Here is a 22,222-nt window from a genome sequence, read left to right as displayed (position 1 = left end):
AGAACAGAAGGGTGTAGATTCTTTTCCCATTATAATCTGCTCAAGGTATTTTCCCCCCAAAATAAGTTGAGAACCATGGTTTGAGAAAAGAGACCTCAAGAATTGGACGACGGAGCACAAGTGGGGGGGGGGGAGAAAAAAGAAAAAAAGGACTGCAACTTGCTCCCAGGTACTGAAAAAGAGGAAAGAAAGTAAGAAAAAAAGGAAGGAAGGAAGGGAGGGAGGGAGGGAGGGAGGGAGGGAGGGAGGAAAAGAAAGAGAGAAAGAGAGAGAGAAAAGAAAGAAAAAGAAAAAGAAAAAAAGGTTGGAATCCATCAGTGTTCAATTAGTCATCTCCTTCATCCTCCTCTCCTTCCTCCCCTTCATGATCATCTTCATCTTCACCTTCATCCTCATCCCCTTCTTCATCAATATCTTCCAATCCTTCTTCTTCTTCATCATCATCATCATCATCTTCTACTCCTTCCCCTTCTTCATCATCCATATCAGGAACCAAGTAGTACTGCAATGAATTTGGCCAAATATCGTCTTTGATGACCTCTCCTAACTCATCTGCACCTGCATCAGAATGGTCAGTAAGCCAGGTAAAGAAGCCCTCTGGTTCTTCATGCTGCCTCTTCCTGCTGGTTTTATTCTGCGTTTGTCTTGAACGTTTTCGTCAAATCCTTTCCAGATTTCCATTTGATTTCAGTGGACTCTGAAGATGGACCACTGCTCTCATTAAGATGAAATTCTTTGAAGAGAACTTTATTGTCGAAGTAAGGATTTTCATCAAAATAAAAATCTATTCTGTAACCTGATTTGATATCTTCAAATTCTGTCACTTCAACTCTGCCCAAATAATGAAGCGCCTCTTCATCTTCCTCCCCAAGCAGTGCAGACACTGTGGATGGTTGACAAATGTTACCCAAAAATTTGGGATTTGGGCGATCAATTCTGACCTCTGCTGAAAAATTGGTTGGCGGGGTTTGTTATGTTTCTGTTCTACTTTCGATATCTCCTCACTGGCTTGTTCATTAAGTCTATTTCACTTTGCACGTCATCAATCTGTTCGATTGCTTCTTGTTCTTTTTCTGAGGTCTGGTGGCCCCGTCGTGGTTGGAGTTGAGCTCCTTTTTATTGACTTGGCCGCCGGCGCCAACACGGCGCTGCTCCGCTTCGGGGCTGGGAGCGTGGAGGGGGAGAGAAGCGAAGGCGAAGGGGGCGGGCAGCGGCTCCCCGCCCACCCACCTCCCATCCCCCACCCCGCACCCCGCACCCCGGCCACACGTGCAGGCGCCCGCTCCTTCCGGCCGCCTCCTCCCGGCGCTCGCTCGCCCTCCCCCTCGCCCGCCCACCCTCACTCCCCCTCGCCGCCTGACGTCGAGGGAGGGGCGGGGCGGCGTGCGGGGCCGGCCGGGGCTCCTGCTCGCGGATTGGAGGCGGCAGCGGGCGACTGGGCTCCCTCCCTGGCGCTCAGTGCCTGTCTCGCTCTATTTGTAGAAACTTTAAATGGATGATCAGAATTGTTTAAAAAAAAAAAATAGTACTAGTTGTTGGTCATATTGATCTCTGGGGGATCACTTTGGGTCAGGTATATAGGTAGTGATATTCATAATTCATCTTTGCCAGAATGCCCCACCTTTGTCATTGACACCTTCTATAATTCTTGAAACACAATAGTTTAGATATGTTATAAAAATATTTTTACTTTTGTTTTATCAAGAACATTTCAGCATCTCTACAAACTCAGTGAATGCTGATTACTTGGAGTAACGTCAACATGAATGGTTACAATATGAATTTTCAGAAAAAGAGGTTCATTGATTTAGTGGAAAATGGTAATAAATATATTCTGACAATAAAACTCAGTTTTGTAATGAAATACATGTAATATTTTCTGTAAAATTGCCACTGGAACTATTTGATATTTAAGAATACTATTGAAACTTTTAGGTACTTAATTTCTCATAGGCACATTTTAAGGTCTAAGAATGAATTGCTTTTATATCCAGATGAATTTTTCAAATTTAATTCCTGTCTGCCTTCTTCTAAATCCAAGTCTTTTTCAGTTAAGAGTGAAAGTACTAAATTTCATCTTAGGCTTTATGTTTTCAGTAGATTTAAAGATGGTTTTTACACTTGTCCTGTTGACAGGGGCTTCAGGGACACAAATACAGAAAGTCAGTCAATCTGTTATATGATCTGGGAAAGCAAATCAGGGCTTTAGATACAATTCAAAGCTGAGCATCTTGAAAAGAGCTTTCTAGAAATGACTCATAAATAGTTTCCAACAGGGCTTCAGTCAAATGCTGACAGAAGTCTTTTAAGTTCCAAATATGTGCAAATGAATCTGAATTTGACTTTGCATTATGATTTTTCCTTCTATTTGTTCATTTTCAAAGTCAGTATAGTGTCATCATTATTTCTTTCCGAAGTAGCGAATGCATCCAAACTTGGACATATGGAATTTTTGTGCTTCTGCTGGATGAATTAATCCTCCCAAAGCCTCAAAACTTAAAAGCCAAACTTTTGACATCTTTTCAGCTAGACTCTGAGGCATCAGACTAAGTGGATCTTTAATTTAAATGCATGGATATAAATCTAATCGAGAAGGCTGTTTGTGCATATTATAAATTATTGGTGAACAGTGCATGGAAAGCAGTCTGATTGTCTATTGAAATCCCTATTCAGGTATTCGGAATGAAGTACTATGACTTGTTATGTGTTCAATGTCTAAGTGCTTGTTTTCCATAGGAAAGGAATATGCTAACCTAACCAGGTAGAAGATTATTTCCCAGACACACTGGTAGATGACTATTCCCTTGTACAATGACACCACTCTTCCAGTATTGCCCAGTTTGAAGTTTAATTTAGCCTCTTTCACTCTAATCCCCTTGTATAATTTTTTGCTAATCTAATACCTAAAATTGATCATGTTCAAAATGAAACTTGTCTCTCATTTTTCAATCCCTTACTTAAGCTGGAACACTTAGAGACTGGCTTTGACACTTTTTTCTTTCTTTCCAGTTATGCATCCCAAATTCTTTTGCCTTGGAAGTTTTCTAAATTCTGTCATTCAGTCTTTTTTCTGCTTCTGAGCTAGTTAAGCCTGGTCCTGTCTTTTGCTTGGACCAAAGAAATAGATATTTTGCGTATCTTCGGGCTTCTGGATTTTTTGTATCTTTTCTCTTTATTTTAAATATTTTTTTAGTTGTCAATGGATCTTTAATTTATTTATTTATATGTGGTGCTGAGGATTGAATTCACACATGCTAGGCAAGCACGTTATCATTAAGCCACAACCCCAGCCCCATATTTTAGCTGTTTAATATATCCTTGCCACTGTTAGATTTTTAAAAATTCATGTCTGATGATGTCATTCCTTTATTTGTAAAGGTATAATAATCTCAGATTGCATACTTCAGAGTAAAATCCAAGTTGCACTGGCAAGCCCAGTCTTTCCATTCTTACCTCCTGCTACTTTGGTCTGGAGACTATCCCAAGCAAATTAGTTGTAGTTTGTTATGTATTTGTGATTTGGTTCATATTCAGTCTAATATTTCATCTGTTTCCTGCTTGACACTGTCTTAATCATCTTCCAAGTTCAAACTTCATTACCACCTCTTTTCAAAGCTTTAGGTAAAACAAAGCTATTCTACTTTTATCTTTTTTCTTTCAATATTCTTATTGTGTTTCCATATAGAGTGAACAATATTATCGAATACTATTAGGTACCTCCTATTTAACTACCATGGTAATCTAATTCTACAGATGAAGAAAATGAGGTCAAAGGAGTTTAAAGTCACACAGATAATACATGTCAAGGCTGATTGCAGAATTAAGAAGTTAGATATTTAGGAAGCTGCACTTGACAGAGCAAGAAATTGAACTGTAATGCATTTGGAGCAAAAGCTGCAGTTCATCCCATGGGGGGTTCTGGAACTAAGATGGCTCTGAAGATTCATATCATCTTGCCACAGTTGAACTGGGCACTTGCAAGTGCACTGACCAGTTAATTAATGTATTCTGTCAACAGAGAAAAGGAGTAAACCAGAACAAGATATCTCCCATCAATAGTTACCACTCCTGGTCCCTGGGAAATGAAGATCTCAGACATGGAAAGAACACTCCCAGGGGTCATCATGACTTTCATAACACTTACTCTTTCTATTGGTGTCGTCTCCTTTTATGCCATCTGGTCGATTGATCAAGATCCACTTAATTTCCTACTGCTTGTCTAGAAATTAAACATTCAATATTTTTGTGATTGCCCTTACATTTTTGATATGCATACTTGATTTATTGTGTTTGAAGTTAGTCACTACTCCTTTTGTCCTCCCAGGTGACATAGAAATCTTAGTATACTTTAAATCAGATCACCTCTACCAACTCTTGTAATATTATTGTTCAGCACTTTTACTATGTTTCTCTACACTTAGATCATTACGATTACTGTTGTGTTGTACAGATTTTTTAGCACGCTTATCTTTCTTTAGTTCCTTCATTTCACTCCCTTCTCTGGGTTCAAATTCCTTATATAGTTCTTTCAACAATTAAGTGCAAATTCTCTGTATCTTCTCTTATCTCAGATTCTTTTGTTTGTCACACCCTTAAATCTTCACTTAGTAGGTTGTTGAATTCTAGGTTGGTCTTTATTTACTTTTAGCACTTTGGCCACATATTTCAATTTTTCATGACTTCTACTGTCATCTGGGAGGAGCTTTTAGCCAAGATCAGTTCCTGAAGAGGGACCCAGCAGATAGCCATCAGCTCCAATATTCCAACTAGCTGGGAAAATGAATGCCTCGGTTCAGAAGAAGGAATCTGTGGTGCTAACTCCACTAGAGTTAACTAATCTGTTTTAAAAAGGAAAAAAAGTAGGGGAGGAAACAGAGATGAAGAAAAAGTTGTTAATTATTTCATATTAAAGGTAGATCTTTAGTGATTCGGAAAAAGCTCTCTGCCAGGATTCTTTAGCTCAATGACCAAATATACTAATCTTTAATATTCTTTTCGTGTTTTAGAAAGTAAAATAACATTTTCTGGTTCATTTCTAGTTCCTCAACCAGCTGCCAAAGCAGAAATGTAATTAATTATTTATTTACTTTGTGGTTTAGCAGAGGGTAAATTTTATTTTCATGTGAACTCAAGATGGGAAGCCTAATGATAACATTTGTAACGCCATTAAACTGAGACAGGTTTAGAATTTAAGGAGAAAATCAGAAGCACTAATGGCTCTGTGGAAACTGGATAACTTTAGCAAACTCAGTTAATGATTCCTTTTAGTCCAGGAAATTTCTTTGGAAATACTGGAATCTCATTTCTACTGTGAAGCAGAAGGGAGGAAGTTCTTCCTATATAGAGTCTATCTCAAAATTTATACTCCTTGTTTTAAAAAATGATTTGACCTCACTTGCATGAACATGGGATTGTTTTTCTGAAAATAGGAATTAACTTGAGTGACTGAAAATGATCAATTAATGTAAAATCAATTTACACAAATATCTACTCCACAGCTTGACAGAGTTAATGAGTTAAAGATGGACTACATAACTGCTCTAAACTTTCTGATTACTGATGACAAGAGAAGACTTACCAAATGTAAAACTTTCTTGCTTCATATAATGGCATTTAGTTATGGTCTCAGTTCAGAGGTTTTGAAGAATCACCTTGACTCATTTTCCATGTCTACACTCCTCCAAAAAATGAAGACTTAAATATCTTACATTAGCTGAGGTGCTATGATAGAAACACATTATTTAAATCTCAATTTTTTAATTTGTTCTAGCTAGTTATACATGATAGTAGAATGTATTTTGACATATTATACATACATGGAATATAACTTCTTATTCTTCTCGTTGTACATGGTGTAGAATAACATTGGTCGTGTAATCATATATGCATATAGGCTAGTAATTGTCCAATTTATTCTACTATCTTTCCTATTCCCATTCACCCTCCCTTCCCTTCATTCCCCTTTGTATAATTCAAAGTACTTCTATTCTTCCCTAAGCTCTACATTATTGTGAATTAGCATTTGCATATCAGATAAAACATTTGGTCTTTGGTTTTTCAGGATTGGCTTATTTCATTAAGTATGATATTCTCCAGCTCCATCCATTTACCCACAAATGCCATAACTTCATTCTTCTTTATGACTGAGTAATATTCCACCACATATATGTACCACATTTTCTTTATCCATTCATCTTTTTAAGGGCACCGAATTGGTTCCATCATTTAGCTATTGTGAATTGAACTGCTATAAATACTGATGTGGCTGCATCACTGTAGTATGTGGAAATAAATATTTACTTAATATTTGTGTCTATAGAATAAGAACTTAAAATCAGGTTTGTTAAGTTTGTGAAAAGTTAAGAAAGTCTTAAAGAGAGAATAAACAATGATGTTCACATCAAAATGGCAACTGAATACAACAAACTTCAAACTCCCTGACTTTTCTTTAAACACTTTACAAAGGTACTAAAATGCAAAGTTTCAAAAGTGCTGCAAACTTTGAAATATCATTAGGTCTTAGATGTGACTGGACTGAGATAATTACAATGGCTGAACAAATCCTCTAGTTCTAGAACACAAAGTAGAACAGGAAGGATAAACAGAAAGTGTTTTTTCATCCACAGTCCCTGTGTATATTCCACTTTAGAAATGCTTTGCCTGCAAGAAGAAAATCTGAATGACAATCAGATTTTCCTTTCTCCAATCTCTTCATTTCTTCTAACCAAGCTCCCTTGGCAGCCTTGGGTCTATATTAATAATGTCTCACTTTACTTTGTCAGTTTTTAAAAAAAATTCTTTGTACTTGTTTTACTTTGATTTTCACATGACCACAGAATGACTGCTTTAAAAGCCCATGGTCAACATTCAAATCAAGTTGAAATTCAGCATGGTATTCAAAGTTCTCTATATTATGTGTCTGCTTCAATCCTAGGCTGGATTTTCAGTTTTTCAACTTTGAGATGGTGTGAAACTCATTCCCATTTATTAGTAATTTTTTTTTATTTTGAATTTGGATCTTTTCCTGGGCTAACAATATGTATTAAAGTAAACATGATGCTGGGCAGAAGCAGTGAAATACAACTACTGACCAACCCTGTAATCACAAGGGAAAATAGGGAAACTCTGCAGTTTTTGGTGAGGCAAAGCCATCATGCTTGGTAGTTTAGTGTATCAATTTCATTTTAAACTCATGATATTTTCCATCAGGTCTGGATGTCCTTCTCTCTGATCTACATGGCTATCTCATTTCTTTTCCTTCAAAATGCATTCAAGTGTCTCTCCCAAGAAGCCTTCATAATGGGTCTTTCTTCACTGCCTTGAAATGTCACTCCACTTAGACCTCTAAAAGTTCCCATTTCTCTGCCCACTGTATCCAAGTGCTTTTGGTGTTTTGAAACTGTTATGTATTCTGAGAGTTTGCTAGATCTACTTAGGAAGGAAAGAGAGTGAATTTAGATAAGCATTTTGGCTCTGATGAGTGGTTGGTAGGAAAGGAAATCAAGTGACCCTGGCAAGATTTAGAATTGGTTCTATATTATTTCAAGTTTTCCACAATCACCTTTATTTTAAGTAGTTCAAGATTAATATATTCTCTAGTGCATATCCTTTAATTCACTTCATTGCAGATTCCATGGGAGAGATAGGACCTAGATCTTTTTCTTGAATATCATATTAACTTCTTCCATCAACTTAGGCAAGGCAGCAAAACTTAATGCTTACTCTTTAATAAATGAAATGGCTATTAGAGATTTCCTCTGTAGGTTTTTTTTAATTTTCCCCCCAGCTCTAACATCATGCAGGTGAGATTCTATACTCTTACCATTCAGGTTGTATCCATTTGTACAAGTATTTTAATATGTTGCTTAAAAAATTTCCTCTCAACCTGAACATGTCTTAAGCATAAGTTTAGTTGGAACTTACAGTTTTAGGGGGTCCCAAAGGAACTTTCAAGTTTGATTAAAAGCTTCGTGTATTTTCTAGGGTTTGTCTACCTACATTCCAGGGAAAGCATTCTATAGACTTGCTCCTGAGGAGTTCATGCTGCCTTTAACAATGACTCCCTTGTTGCCATGAGGTAGAGTGGGCAGCAGACACATGGCAGCATGGCCAGTGTCTACAAAGTCTAAATCTTTTCTTTGAACACTTTGGAATAATTTGACGCTAGACCACATTTGGTTTTCAAGGATTGCCATACAAATACACTGAAATTAGGCAATTTATACTGTGATTTTCCACAGGTGACCAAAATCAGACTAAATAATTTAAAATACCAAGGAAAATATCTTCTAGAGTAGAAAGGCAATAATTCAGGTATAGCAAGAGTTCATGCAGACAAGATGGATCATACTTTCTAACACACTTCTGACCTGTTCTGTTCTATGTCATGCTGGCCTCCCAAGAAGAGAGGGTTTTCCATTCCTCTCTTCTCTTCTCTTCTCTTCTGCTTTCTTCTCTTTCATGTGGTTTTGATGAAAACATTCTTACTTTTTATTAACTGGGATATTAGAAAGTAAACTTTGTCAGACAGCATTAGAATCATTGGTAGCAACTTTGTGTTTTTACCTAAAGAAATAATAATCAGTGAGACTATTTTTTAAATTCCTGCATTAAATATATGCTCCAATTTAAACTGGAAGATACTTTAAGAGAAAAAAATTTTAATAACTTTTTTTACTTCAAATCAATCTAGAAAATAAAATAATATATTGTATGCCCAAATTAAAAACAGAATAACAATATAGATTGTCATGCATCAACTTTCATGGAAGAAATATTTTTAAAAATGATGTAGAGGAGTTTGGTATTAATTTTGTGACAAGACAAAGTGAAAAGATTGGGCACTTGTTGAACGTCTGCTAATTACCAAACCCTGCTGTAAATTCAGACTTAAAATTCACAATATGTATATATTGGGTATATATATTAGGCACATAGTACAAAAGAAGCAGTAAATGAAAAGATGAAGTAATCTCACCTCACAATCATTTTCAAACATTACCATAGGTAATGATTTTATATGCATCCTTAGGCAAAATGAAAATAATATGTTTGTATAAATCTGTATGTGCAATGTCCTTTTATATTTCTAAATGCAATTGAACTATTTACACCAAACTGCACATGGATTTTGGACTATTAATTAATGAATCAGAAAAATTTTAATATCAGCCTATATAATCCTATCTCATCACAACATAGTGCTTTTTGAAAACAATATATTTAGTTTAACAATTTTTCTACTGATGTACATATTCATTGTTCCATATTTTTCCTACTGTAAATTATATGGTAATGTATGTTACTCTTCAGGTATCTTAAGTATTTTGATTAATGTTGTTTTAGTCAGTTTTTTTCACCACTGTGACAAAAAGACCGACCAGCAAAATCTTAGAGGAGGGAAAGTTTATCTGGAGGCTCATGGTTTCAGAGGTCTCAATCCATAGACAGCCAGGTCCATTCCTTGGGACTCAAGGTGAGGCTGAACATCATTGTGGAAGAGTATGGCAGAGTGAAGCAGCTCACATGGTGATCAGGAAGCAGAGAGACTTCACTCACCAGATACAAATATATACTCCAAAGCCACACCCCCAATGCCCTACCTCCTCCAGCCACACCCAACCTTCCTTCAGTTTACCATCCAATTAATCCCATCAGGTGATTAATCCACTGATTGGGTTAAGGTTCTTGTAACCCAATCATTTCTTCTCTGAACCTTCTTGCATTGTCTCACACATGAGCATTTGGGGGACACCTCACACCATAACAAGATGTGTACATAGAAACAAATAATAAAAGTGCAATTGATAAATCAAAATATGTCTGCATTTAAAATTATAATGGGATATAAGGAAGATGGCAGAATAAGAAACCCTGGACCTTCCTTCCCCCTTGAGCACACCAGTCAATAGTAATAGAAAAATTCTTTCACAAGAAATCCAAAAAGTAGTTGAAAGATTCCTACACTCTGGGTGTGTATGAAACTATATACATCCAAGCTGGTGAGGAAATTTGAAACACTTTCTCGCATAATCCCCACCCATTTCCAGTATTGTTTCATATAATTGGCAGGTAAACATTAGCCCCTGGCTTCTATTTAGAGAGGGAAAGCCATAGACTATGTGTCTAAGGCCTCAGACTTTCTGAGGGCTACCACAAAGACTGGCTTGTTTTTCAGCCATTTCAGAGTGTTTATGTAACCTGGCAAAATCTAGTTGTCTGGGGCCAGAGATAATAGTATAAGTTAGTAGGTGCAATAGCCTCACATCCTCTCCCCCAGATCAACATCAACACAGAGTTGGTGAATGTTCAATTTACAAGTTTCTTCTGGGAGATAGGGAAGAGTTATAACACATGTCCAATGATCCAACTTTTCCTGGGACTAGCAAGAGGACTGCATCCTGTTCAATCTGCTTCTAGCACTGACGGGATCACCAGCTGGAGGTCACTGAGAAGAAAGATGGTTATTTGAATTAACGTGCATCTAGTGTCCATGACCCTTTCCCCTGACTCAGCAAAGAGTGAAGAGGCAAAAAACAAAACAAGCAAACAAATAAAACTCCCAGATCTCAACTTCTCTCTGGGGAGAGAAAGAGTTGGACAGAATGTCCAGTGATCCAAGTTGTCTGAGGGCTTCCTGAGAAAATACTGGACTTTGGTATCATTTGATATTAAAGAATTCACTAACTCTAAATAGGATCCAGTATACCCTAAATATCTTGGGACTACAAAGAAAAAAAAAGTAGATTGGACTGCAGAAAGTTTGGGTAGGCACCTAGAATCTCTGGCCAAACTGATTTGATGAGGGTCCTCTCCTATATGAGGCTAGTCAGTGAAGACTGATAGAGATGGCTGTTTTGCCTATTGTGTAAGGTATCGTTAAGGAATCAAGGAAAATGAAGAAATAAGAAATATGTTCCCCAAAATGGAAAAAGCAAATTTCTAGAGACTGACCCAAAAGAAGTAGGATTTGCTTGACAGAGAATTCAAAATAAGTGCCAAAAATACGTACACAAAAGTAAGCAGAAAAATTCGTGAGCAAAATAGAATCTCAACAAAGATAAAGAAAATATTTAAAAGTGCCAAGATTCTTGAACTTAAGAATACACTAACTGAACTAAAAAAAAAAAAAAAATCACTAGAGGTCTTCATTAGCAGACTAAGTTAAGCAAAATAAAGGTTCAATGAACCTCAGGCCTGGTCATCAGAAATTATTCAGTCAGAGGAGTGAAGAGTAATTTAAAAAATAACAAAAAAAAAAGAATGAAGAAAGCTACAGGGATTTATTAGATACCATCAATTTCATATACATTGTGAAAGGGTCAGAAGAAGGGAAAGGACCGGAAAGTGTACACTGAAAATTTCCTAAATCTGTGGAACAAAAGGGGCATCCCATTCCATTAGTAAATTCAATTAAAATGTATATAAATAAATCAACACTGAACTGAGACACATCATACTAAAATTTTCAAAATTAAAGACAAAAGACAATTTTGAATGCAGAAAGAAAAGCAACTTGTTTTGTAAATGGAAACTTACATGAACATAGCAGATTTTTCTATGGACATCAGAGAGTGGAAAGATATCTCAAATTCTGAAAGGGAAAAAATAATCTTCTAATTAAGAATACTATTACTGATAAAACTCTCCTTCAAAAAATGAAGAAGAGATAAAGACATTGTGAGATAAATAAAAACTGAAGTGTTTTATCATCACTAGACATGCATTACAAGAAATCCTAAAAACAAAGACAAGATAGTATAAGAAAGTATAAAACTCATTGGTAAAGGTAAATATATAGACAAACACAGAAGACTGCATTATTGTATTATATAATTTCAAAAGATACAAGAAATACAAACAACTATAACCAACATGTTAGTGGAATGGCAGTTGTAAAAATGTAGAATTTTCATGTATGATTAAAGCTTATATCAATCTTAAAGTGCAGTGTTATAACAAGATCTTTTATACAAGCCTTATGGTAGCAACAAAGGAAATACCTATAGAATTTACACACACACACGTACACACACAAAGAAATCAAAGCACATCAAAATAAAACATCAATAAAACATAAAGGACAGCAGAGAAATGAAGAGGGGCAAAAGAACTATAAGATAAATGAAAAACCATTAATAAAATGGAAATAATCCTTCAAAGTAAGTGGATTAAACTCCCCAATCATAAAAGAGTAATTGAATGGATGAAATTAAAACAAGATATAACTGTATGCTATTCATAAGAAACTCACTTTAGATATAATAACACATATAGACTGATAGTGAAGAGATGGAAAAGATATTCCATACAAATGGCAACTAAAAGAGAGAGGTGAGTGGGTTATAGTTGCATCCAATAAAATAGGCTCAAATCACAACTCTTAAAATATACAAAGTACTTTATGCAGTGAAAAAGGTGTTGATTTACCAGGAAGATAAACAAATTACAAATACTGTATGTACCCAAATATCAGAGCACTTAATCATTTGAAACAAATATTATCAGAACTAGTAGGAGTAGCTAGCAATACAATAATATTATGAGACTTTAAAAGTTCCATTTTCAATAATAGATAGAACAACTATATTGAAATAATAATCAGCAAAAATGGTAACAGCAAAGCAGAGTTGAACAGCACTGTAGGACAAATGGATCTCACATTCCGTCCAAGAGCAGTAGAATACACATTCTTCTAAAGAATACACAAGGAACATTCTGAAGAATAGATAATGTATTAGATCAAAAAACAAGTCAACTAATTTGAGAAGACTGAAGTCACAGCAGGTACCCCTTCTGAACATAATGTAATGAAAGTAGATATCAATAGTTGAATGAAAACTGGAAACTTGAAAAATGTGTGGAAATTGACACGTTTGAACAAAGGATCAAAAATGATATCAAAAGGAAAATTAAAAATATTTGACACTAACAAAAACAAAAATATAGCATACTACAACTAATGTAGCAAGCACAGTATGTAGGAATTATTATAGTGAAAATTGCTATTTAAAAGAGAAAAAATATCTAAATTACCTCATCTCACACTATAAGGAAATAGAGAAGAAGAAACTAAGGTTACAGTTGCAGAAAGAAAGAAAGAATAAAGATTAGCTCAGAAATAAACAAAATAGAGAATAGGGGGGAAAACAAAACAAAAACAAAAACAAAAAGAATCAATGAAACTTAAGAATTGGGGTTTTTTTGTTTGTTTGTACCCTCATCTTTATTTGGGAAGGGGAGAAGGGAAATCGTGGGTCGCCCCCACACCCTGCGTGTCCAGCTAAGCTCTCTGCGCTTTGCCCCCTCATGGTCGAAGGGAAGGGACCAGGCCTCTGCAACTGACCAGGGAGGCGGAGGCGGAGGAGGAGCAGGTAGGTCCTGAGTCACTCGGGTGCCCGGCGCGAGGGATCGCATGCAGTGCCAGGGTGGGCGGCGGCGGCGTGTGCAGAGGGGAGTGCTGGCAGTGTGGGGTTTCTCGAGGTTCTGCTCCCGCGAACTTGGTCCCCCGGTTGTCCTCCATCCCTCCGCATGGCCCACCTGGGCAGGTGTCACCTGTTCAGGCTGCGGGGGAGGAAAGAGGCCGGGCTGGGCGGGAGCGAAGCCAGGGGGCTGTGTCGCAGGGCCCTGGCCAGCCGGCGCGACCATAAATACCGCGGAGCCTGGCCGTCCCGAGCTACGCCGGCCACACAGCTGCACTGTGCGTCCCGGTCTGTCCCCCGGTGTCCCCTTCCAGGATTCCCGGCCTGCCAGCCACAGCTAATCCGACTGCTCCCCGTCGTGGCCGTTCTTGTCCTTAGAGAGGTGCGCCTGCGAGACCAGCGCCGACAGTGACAGCAGGCGGGTGCAGGCGCTCAGGGCCGGCAGCGACCCGGGCTGCAGCCCTACGGGCAGAAGCGTCAGGGGCAGCGCCAGGGCCTGGAGCTGGACAGCCCGGTGCGCCTGGAGCTGCTGTCGGATGATGGAGTTGAGCTCAGGCGCAGTGACCTGCTTGGCCCTCTCCATAGCTCCCAAGACCTGCTGCTGGTGCTCCTAGGACAGATAGGGCAGGACCTGGGCACAGATGCCCTTGAGTCGCTTGACGATTTCAGCCTGCTTGTGCATCTCGATGTTCAGGCCCTAGGACATCTCGCAGTACATCACATAATGACGCTGCACTCAGACTTCTCACTGGCCAACTTGTCACACTCCAGCTTCAGGCTGTGGTACTGGGCCTGCAGGAACTGGAACTCGTCTTTTATGGGGTCGAAGGAGTCTGAGGTGGTGAACTTGAGCTGCTGGGGTAGGTGCGACGAGCCGGCTTTGTGGAAACATCCTGTCAGGCACGGCGGGGGGCACGCTGCGCCCTGGCTGTGCTTCAGGCTCAGGCTGCTCCAGGCCCAGGCGGTCATCAGCAGCTCCCGGGCCACAGCCTCCGTGCCTGGTCGTGCCCGCTTCCTCAAGAATTGGTTTTTGAAAAAATAAGCAAAATTAACAGATCTTTATCTAGGCTAAGGAACAAAGCAGAAGAGAGAAAATCTCAAATAAAATCAGAATGACAGAGGAGATAATTTAACTGATGCTGCTGCAATGAAAAGGATAATGAGAATATTACGGACTATTATACACCAAAGAGTTGGATAATCTAGAACAAATGGATACTTTACTAGAAACCCAGCCTACCAAGACTGAATTATGAAGAAATAGAAAACCTGAACAGGTCTGTCAATAATGAGGTTGAACCAATCACCAAAAACATTTCAATGAAGAAAAGTTCAGGACCAGGTAGCTTCACTGATAAACTCTACCAAATATTTTAAAAAGAATTAAATCTAATCCTGCTCAAACTTTTCCAAGAAATAGAAGAGGAGGAAACACTTCCAAAGTGATCTGTTGTGGCCAGAATTATCCTAATACCAAAGTCAAAGACACTACAAAGGAAAGGAGAACTACAGGCCAATAATCCTGATGAACATATATTTAAAATTTTTGAAGAAGCCTTAATAAATGAAATTTAATAGCATATTTAAAGATCATACACATGGCCAAGTGAGATTTATTTCTGAGATACAAGGAAGGTTAAATATATCATCAATTAATATGATACACTCCTTGAACAAAATAAAGGATAAAAATCATATGATAATCTCAACAGATATGGAAAAAGCATTTGACAAAATTTGACAAACTTTCATGAGCAAAACTCTAAACAAATTAGGAATAGAGAAATTGCCTCAAAATTATAAAGGTTAAATTTTAAAAGCCCATGGGTAATATCATACACAATGATGAAAAACTAAAAGACTTTTTTCTAGGATCTATAGCAATGTATGTCTGCACTTACCACTTCTATTTAACATAGTAATCAAATTTCTATCGAGTGCAATTAGGCACTTGTAAAAGATATTCAAGTCAAATAGGGAGAAGCAAAATTATCACTGCATGCAAATGACATAATCTTATATATAGAAAACTCTAAGGTGCCATCAAAAATGATTGAATTAATAGATGAATTCAGTAAAGTTGTACGATGCAAAATTCATTATGTTTGTATATACTGATAACAAATAGGAAATCAGAAAAACAATCCCATTTACAATAGCACCAAAAACAATAAAACACTTAGTAATAAACCTAAAGAGATGAAAGATTTTTACACTAAAAGGTATAAAAACATTGATGAAAGAAATTAAAGAAAAATCAAACAAATGGAAAGACATTCTTTATTCATGGATTGGAAGACAATACCGTTAAAGTGCTCACACTAACCAAAGTGATCTCTAGATTTATTGCTATCCCTATAATGTATTTTACAAAAATAGTAAAACAGCACTAAAATTTATGTAGATCCTCTAAGGACCCTAAAAGGATAAAATAGTCTCAAACAAGAAGAACAAAGAACTTTTCCTAACTTCAGCATATATTACAAGGATATAATAATTAAATAGCATGGTAGTGGCATTAAAGTAGATATATCAACCAATGGTCTAGAATAGAAAGCCCAGAAATCAATCCCCATCTTTATACTCAACTTATTTTTGGTAAGGGTTCCAAAAATATTCAATGGATAAAGAATAGTGTCTTCAACAAATGATACTGGGAAAACTGGATAACTATGTACAAAAGGATGAAAGTGTATTACTGTCTTGTGCCATATTCAAAATCAATTGAAGACCTAAAAGGCAGACCAGAAATCTCAAACATCCAGAAGAAAGCATGTGAAAGAGCTTTGTGATATTAATCTCACAAAAATTTCATAGATGTGACCCCAAAAATACAGATAACAAAAGTAAAATAGGTAAATGGGACTACATTAAATGAAAACTCTTTCTCACAACAAAGGAAATAATACACAAAGTAGAAAAGCAATGGATGTTTTGGAAGAAAATATTTGCAATCCACTTATCAAGTAAGGAGTTAATTTCCAAAATATATAAGGAATTCTCACATTCACTGGCATGAAAATAAAACAAATTAAACAAAAATTGATTCTTAAAAAATGGGTTAGGAACCTGAATAGATATTTCTCCAAAGAAGACATACACATGGACAATAGGTATAGAAAAGATGATGAAGAACAGTAATAACCAGGAAAATGCAAATTAATGGCAAAATGAGAAATTATTCCACACTGTTAGAATGACTATGATCAAGAAACAAAAGACTAAATGTTGGTAAGGATCTAGAAAAATTGAAACCTATTGTACATTGTAAGTGGGAATGATAAATGGTGTAGTAGTCACTGTGGAAAGCAGTATGGAGATTCTTCAAAACATTAAAAATAGAGCTACCATATGATTCAGAATTCCCACTTTGGGTATAAATACAAAGGAATGAAATCAGAAGAATCTCAAGTGATATTAGTATTCCAGGGTTTGCTGTAGCACTATTCACAATAGCCAAGACCTGGAAAACATCTAATGTCCATTGTAAATTGAATAAATTAAGAAAATATGCTGTATAAATGTTGCAAAATATTAACCTTAGAAAAGGAAGGAATACTAAAATATGTGATGATGTGTATGAAACTTGAGTACAAGTGAAATTACCCAGTCCAGGACCAAGATTACATGAGTCCATTTACCTGAGGTATCTGATGTAGTCAAACACATAGAATTAGAAAGTGGAGTGGTACTTGCTGGTGACTGGGGCCAGGAGGAGATGAGGATATGCTGATCATTAGGTATAAGATCTCAATTATGCAAGATGAATTTGTTCTAGAGATCTGCTATACAATGTTATCTCTGTAGTTAATACTGTATTGTACAAAGATTTAAGTGTATATCTCATGTCTCTTCCAACTCAGATTGAACAAGGATCCATGTATTTAGTCAACTTAGACATGGAAAGAAGAGACTTTTCTTAACTAGTAAAATTCTTCTAACTAAAGAACTGACTAGATTGGAAGGAGATGAAAATGAATGGCATGACACTGAAATACTACATTTAAGAAGCAAGGTTTTCCAAATCCAGTTTTCCAACTTCACTTCACATGATCATTTATCAAAACCCAGCAGTGAAATGAATTTTATTTTGTTAATATCCACAAGAAAATAAAATAAGTAAGATATAATTGTGATGGATATCATTGATTTGCTTATTCCAACTATATACCCATTTTACAGATGCATCTTTAGAAGTCTTTTGAAGCTCAGGGATCTAATTAACCTGGTCCATGGTAAGAATCCAACTCAGAATGCTTGAAAATATCAGTACACATCATTACAATACCACAATGTAGTTTAGGATAATAGAATTTGCAAAAATTATGGAAAGTAATTGTAACTAAGCAATCAAAATAGCTGCATTTGTCAAGAACATGAAAGAAAATTGGGGTTCTACCATAATTATCTGTTTGATTTTAGTAATGCTATTTAACCCTCTGGTTTTATTCTTTGAGTGTTAAGCTAATGAGCCATTTTTTTCTATTACTTAATGATGAAGATCTAATTAGAAAATAGAGAAGTTTAAAACATGAATACTACTTGGTGTGTGTGTGTGTGTGTGTGTGTGTGTGAGAGAGAGAGAGAGAGAGAGAGAGAGAGAGAGAGAGAGAGGAGAAAGAATTTTTACAGGGAATTTTTACAGGGAAACACATTGTTAAAAGTTTTTCCTGGAATTGATTCTTAAATCACTAAGTTAATTTCAGCAGAATGCTGGAGAGTCCATACTTTTGGTCAAGGGTTATCAATGGCTATGTAGAAAAGTTAACTAGTTCTTAAATTCCAAGTCAGAAAAAAAATTCTTAAGTGTATTTTAAAAATCTAAATTAAGATGAATGCTGATAGTGAAATTTTCCTTCTAAGAGAGTGGAGAAATTGAATAGAGAAGTCACAAAGAATAATAGGTCAAAAAAATGTATTCTTTTACTTGCATTTGCTTTTAACCAGGTACTTATTGAGTCACTCTTACTGTGAATGAGACATTATGATAAGGGACCTAGAAAGCACAAGAAACTAGAAGAGGATTGTGGTTCTCAAGGAATTCACAGTTATGTATTCAAGAGGAAAAAACAATCTAAGAAAACACCAGAAAACCCTATAAATTAGCCTATAATTGTCAAATAAAAATTACCATAAGTGAATGCCTAGGATCCAAATATGAGAGAAGATTTAGACAAGGAAGGGTTTATAAAGAATATAAAATTTAAAATGGAGCTAAACTCTGAGGAGGAGGTAATGGAAGGAAATTCCTGTGGTAAAGCAAACCCTATTAATTAATATGAGGTTTAATAACAGCATTGTTTTATAGGTTAGGTCCTTCAGAACTGAGTTGTTTAGAGAAACTCAAATTTCTCTTTTTCTTTCTTCTTTAAAAATTTTTCCTAGGTTCAAATGCAGAGGGGCCTTTGTTTTGTTGTTTTTCATTTTTGGTACAAATACCATTTTGTGGAAAAACTATAGATGAGAACTGGCAGAATTTAAAACACTTTCACCTGTCTTGTTATCATACTATATTATGTGGTATATGCTAGGTGTGTTGTATACGTTGTTTCATGACCTTTCTTTTGTCACAAGACCTTTGACCTTTATTAACAGTGTTATAAAATGTGACACAGAATCACATTTCAGGGCTGCCTGAATCAGCATGAAGGTGACCTGAAATAATGGTATAAGTGGAAGAGTCTTAAAAGATCTTATTTATCCAACTTATCAGTCATGGTGCCCTCAAATTTTGCCATTAGATTCTCTCCTCTGAGTTAGAGCAGAGGTCTGCTAGTTATTACCCATGGTACAAATCCAGCCCATTCCACTTTTGTATAGCTTGTAGATTCAAGAGTACTTTGAGTATTTTTTAAATGTCTGATTAAAATAGAAGACTATTTTTGTGACAAATGAACATTTTATTACATTCAAATATCATGACCCATACATCATTGGGCAGGGGGAACTTGGGTGTCACAATAATTAACTTGAGTAGGTGCAAAAGAAACTGTAACATCCACAAAATATAAAATATTGACTATTATTTCTATTATACAGAGAATTTTGTCAATCTCCAGGTAAGAGGATATTTTTTGAAGGGTCATATTTTAATGTATGGCCAAGATAAGGAAATTGTTAACATAGTAACACCCACACTAAGATATTCCTGAATTTTTATAAGAAATAAGATGACTCTGATAGGCTCCATAGCTTTCTCCCCCTTTTCCCTCAGTCTCAGTTTCTTCACAATAGTGTAAATGTGGGAAAGTTAAGTATATTAGAATCAATTTGTAATACAGTTGTGTTAGGCAGTGTTCTATTACTATAAAAAATGAGACAATCAAATAAAAAAGAAGAAAGATGTTAGGGGCAGTTGTGGCTCCTCGATAACTCCCAGAAAAATGCTCCACAGACGCGAGGTCTCACACAAGGGACTTTATTTTATGCAGAAGATTCACGTCCGCTGGGGGGGAAAGGAAAGAAAAAAAGCAAGATGGTGCGTGGCCTCTCCCAGATATTGGAATCTCGAGGGAGGGCTCGGAGGAACCAATAGCATGTTAGGATGTAAAGTGGGAGGCAGGAGGATTACGGCAGCGTAAGCCCAAAATTCCTGTAAAGTAAGAGGCGGACAGGACAGGTGATGGGGAGGTCAGAAATTCCTGTAACGGGAGAGGCGGGCAGAACGCAGATTGACAGGTGGTTGGGAGGCCAGATTCCTTACAAAAGGTATATTTTGGCTCACAATTTGGATGTTTCCATTCATGTTTGATAGGCTCCATTACTTTTGGACCTGTGGTGGGTAGTACTTCATGGTGGGAGTGTTGGGTGGAATGATCTACTTTCCTTATGGTGGCTGTGATGCAAAGAATAAAGGAAGAGGAAGACTTCTACAGTCCCTTTGAGGGCATGTCCCCAGTGACCTCACTTTCTCCCACTACATGCTATTAAGGATTTGACTGAGGCTGGAAGATAGGTCTCCCTAGGCAGCCAGGGTAAGGGCCCTGGAGAAGGAAAGGAAGGGAGGGGGACATCAAAACAACCTGAAAGGAGGCATCATACTGTGAAAACATCCTGTGGCTTTCTACTCACTGACAGATGAAACCACAGTGACTCCACCTTATTTAGAACACCTATTTCTGTTCCTCACAGCTTCAACCATAGCCACCCTTCCTTAGTTACCCTTGCCCCTACCCTAGCAACAGCCAACCACAGAGTAGACCCTTACCTGAAGTGCTTCCTCTCCCCAACAGAGGAGTCAGACCACACAGTTGGACCTGTCCTCCTAATTATGTAAATAAGGGATTGAAATTATGCACTTCTGATTGGTTTATTAAACTCAGAGCTTGAAGAACTCAGTTGGTCGTTGATGGCATCCCTCACACCACCAATCAACTGTGCTGGGCCATTAGCTATGCCTTTAAAAATCCCTAGACAACAGACACCCTTTGGCATCCCTTTCTTGGAGCCCCTCCCCTTTGGGAGCTCTGCTTTCTTTTGTTTTTCTAGTAAATCCTATTACTTTGCTCTCACTCTTATGCCTGTGGATTTCATTCCTTGAACTTGTAAGACAAAGAACACTACTGCCTGCATTACAGTCTGCCAATAGTACCATGGGCTGACAACCATACACTTAAAACACGGGTCTTTTGGGCTGGGAATGTAGCTCAGTTGGTAAAGTGCTTGCCTCACATGTATGAAGGCCCTGGGTCCAATTCCCAGCACACACATGAAAAAAATGAGCCCATTGAGGAGACTTAGCCAAACCATAGCATGGTTAAAACTTTCTCATCTCTCCTGCCTCAGGACTGGGATCCCAGGAGTCATTTGATTAAAGATTTTCAACTTCCCAGATTTCTTCTGGGACCTTCCTTACCTGTTTTGCTTTCCCAAAAACATCCCTCTTTTCCATTTCTTCATCCAAAGAAAAGTTGAGGCTTGAAAACTCTTGACCAATGATTTCCAAATCCTGGTCTGTGGACCTCTGGAATCTCTGAGATCCTTTCAAGGGATCCATTACATCAAACTATTTGGATAGTAATACTAAGATGCTACTTGTTTTTTTTTCCATGTGCTTGTTTTTACTGATGATATAGAGCAGATGTGGGCAAAAAATACAGCTGTTTGAATGAAGAACCAAAGTGTTGACAGAGTGTGACTTCCCTCTGGAGGATGCAGGATCATGGTGCCATCTTAGGAGTACAAAGCAGCACTCATCAGATGACTGAACCTGCTAGAGCCTTGGGCTTGAACTTCGCAGCCTCCAGAACTTGAAATTGAAGGGACCTGTAGAGTCATCTGCTGCACTTGGTTCTTAATCTGCAGTCTATGGAATTTTTGCATAAGTAGAATTCAAGGAGTTTGAGACTGACCACAGACCGCCAGTGGAGCGCCAGCTGCCTGCCATTGCCTGGAAGTTCACTGTGAAAGTACCTGCAGGTTTGGTTACAGGTGGCTGCTGCCATTTTGAGACAACAGCCAGGCTCCATAGGACCCCAGGCTGGACTGACAGCCACGTCTCCAGGATCCCTCAGCCCAACCAATCACTGGCTGCCTCCAAGGCCCTCACATCAACTGACTGCTCCCTGCTGCCAGGACCCCCAGACCAACTGACTGCATCCTATCACTGGGACCCCAGACTGACTGATTGCACCTGGCCTCCAGGATCCCACAACCACACCAAACACACCCGAACTGCAGGACCCCTGACTGACCAACCACACCCCACTTCCAGGACCTCCAGCCGACCATGTCCACACCCTGAGCTGCAGCTCCCCATTTGCCAGCACATTTGGAAGCCAGAGCAGCCATCTGGGATAATC

At 37.7% G+C, this 22,222-nt stretch overlaps 2 pseudogenes; both read right to left on the bottom strand.

Annotated features, from left to right (window-relative positions):
* Positions 1 to 257: 257 nt before the first annotated feature.
* LOC124961319 (protein SET-like) lies at positions 258 to 13,522 on the bottom strand (annotated as a pseudogene).
* A 236-nt stretch (positions 13,523 to 13,758) lies between these two features.
* Positions 13,759 to 14,313, bottom strand: LOC124961318 (TLE family member 5-like; annotated as a pseudogene).
* Between the last annotated feature and the right edge of the window lie 7,909 nt (positions 14,314 to 22,222).

The sequence above is a fragment of the Sciurus carolinensis genome, chromosome 12, assembly GCF_902686445.1.
Source record: "Sciurus carolinensis chromosome 12, mSciCar1.2, whole genome shotgun sequence".
In the NCBI taxonomy this organism is placed as follows: domain Eukaryota; kingdom Metazoa; phylum Chordata; class Mammalia; order Rodentia; family Sciuridae; genus Sciurus; species Sciurus carolinensis.
This window is presented reverse-complemented; position numbering and strand designations above follow the sequence as displayed.